We start from the raw sequence: 2,415 nt of genomic DNA on the forward strand, positions 1-2,415 counted from the left end.
CCCCCCCCCACCGGCAAATCCCTTTTGAAGAATTAAATACTTTTCGGAAGGGAAAGGGAGTTAGCAATCATGAACTTCTTAGTAAGAAATAATGTGGATATTTTTCTTTCTAAATTCTGAGATCAGCTACTCTTGAGTTTTTCTGATGGAGGAGCAAGTAAACGTTAACTTGGAACTTGAAGCGCTTGTAGGGAAAGGACAGGAGGCTGAGAACAAAGGCCCTGGACAGACGGAAACGGAGGGAAAGATAAAGGGTGACAGACATCTTAATCTCTGTAATAACACTGGGAAAATGTTCAGGAAAAACATTTTCTTTACATCTAATACTCCTTTAAAAAACTTGGCCACATACAATACAGTGTAACTACAGAATACACATTCATTTTATGTAGACAGCATCAGAGGCTTAAGCATAAATTATGCAGTGATCCTGTGGTAAAATTTATTTCAGTTTTCTTAAATTCCTAGTCAACTTTAGGACATAGCCTTACTGTATGGCAAATGCCGCCTATGAATAATGTATGGAGCCCAGCCTGGTTTCACTATTTGTCATACAAGAAAATTCCATGCATTTTATGTTTAAAATACACAAACAGATAAAACTCAAGCCTCTGTGTAATGCACTTACCAAATGGGGATACTTTTAACAAAAAGAAAAAACTATCTGTATCTCAACAATTAATTATGAATTATACAACAAAAATTTTCTACCTAGCAGACTAAACGGTATTAAAAGCTTGATTTTTTGTTTTTGTTTTAATAAACTAACATTTACCATGTAGTTTTTAATGTGAAAATAGGTAAGAGTAAGAACAAATTCCTATAGGCAAACAAAAAATTCATCATGTTAAACAACCAATTAGGCTCTGGAAATTTCTGTAGGTTTCTTCCCAAAGTATTTTCCAATCAAATCATTCTTTCTCTCCAGTAATGATTACCACAAATACAAATTGCTTAACAATAACCTTAATTCTCATAGGTTACAGTTTAAGTATTTATTTACAGGAAACAGATGTGAGACATTTTCAAGACTCAAGATTTCACATTAAAAACTAGAACCTCATTAGAATTTGTTTCTGTTTGTGACTCACTAAACAGCTCTTAAAAAAGGACTTTGCAAGCTTTCTAAGTTAGACTTTAATCTGAAGTGAAATGTGTATGTAGTTGTATTAAGCCTGTCACGACGGAAAAACTGGATGCTGTCCCATGAATGCTACTTCTTACTGACATCACCCACAGAGACAGAACACATACTTAACAATTTAATAAAATGCCAACAGTAAACATTTCTTCTTAAGAGTTCTGGTTTCCAATACCTGCCTACATAGAGTTAATAATACTTATTACTTGTTCAATAATTACAGAAAAAAAAATTTTAAGTTAAGAAAAGTTCTGAATTTGAGGTATATAAAGAATATTCATTAAGAATAAAGTAGTCAAGATTTCCTTTTACTCAAAAAAAATCACTTCAAAGATTCAACCTCCATGTACAAAAGACAAAATCAATCACATTTATCACTGGACACAAAGGATGTTCTAAAGGTCTTTAAAAATGGTAATTAATCTCAAAAAGGAAAATTAGCTTTTATATTTCATTCATTATCAAGACCATACTTCACAAGTTAATTATGCTATTGATACAAAACATACAGTATTTACACTTAACTGTACAAAATAATTTAATGTTTACAAAAATATTAGAATGTATATGAGGTTGACTGACACAGTCTTAAGCAATCTCTTCTAGAGAAGTATACAGTAAAGACTATTGATTTCCAGTTCACTTCTTCTTTAATAAGTCAAAGAAAGGGTGCTGCAATGCTTCGTCTAAGGTAATTCTTTTCACTGGATCATATTCTAACATTCTTCGAACCAGGTCAAACAGCTTCTCATGTTCTTCATCATGACAAAGCATAAATTCCTGAGGGGAAAAATGTTTGTATTTAAGAAAGATATTTAAAAATGGCTAAAACATTTTTTAAACCTTTAAATCTTTTTTTTCTTTTACCTTTAATGGTTTGCAGCGTCTCCTAACATATCTACCAGCAGAACTATGTTCATCCCAATCTAGCTGGTTATGGTGAAAATACTTGCGTTTTCTACAGGAAAGAAAAGTCTGGATTAGTAAAAATAATGGAAGATCCACATTTACCCGGCCCCACTGGGTCAGGTGGAAGCATCAGCATGTGTATGTATACAATTTTTTTAAATCTCAGCAAAGTATCTTCCTTAATCTCGTGTCGTCTAAGGTTTTAATAACCCACCTAAATTCTTCCCAAATACCATACAGGGAACAATGCCAGCTTTAAAAACAGAGGCTCTTGGGGGGCCGGCCGAGTGGCGCGATGGTTAAGAACTCGCTTGGGATGCCAGAGGGCCCCGGTTCGGATCCCACATATGAGGGCCAGTGACACT

This window comes from Hipposideros armiger, unplaced genomic scaffold, assembly GCF_001890085.2.
Source record: "Hipposideros armiger isolate ML-2016 unplaced genomic scaffold, ASM189008v1 scaffold_242, whole genome shotgun sequence".
Taxonomy (NCBI): domain Eukaryota; kingdom Metazoa; phylum Chordata; class Mammalia; order Chiroptera; family Hipposideridae; genus Hipposideros; species Hipposideros armiger.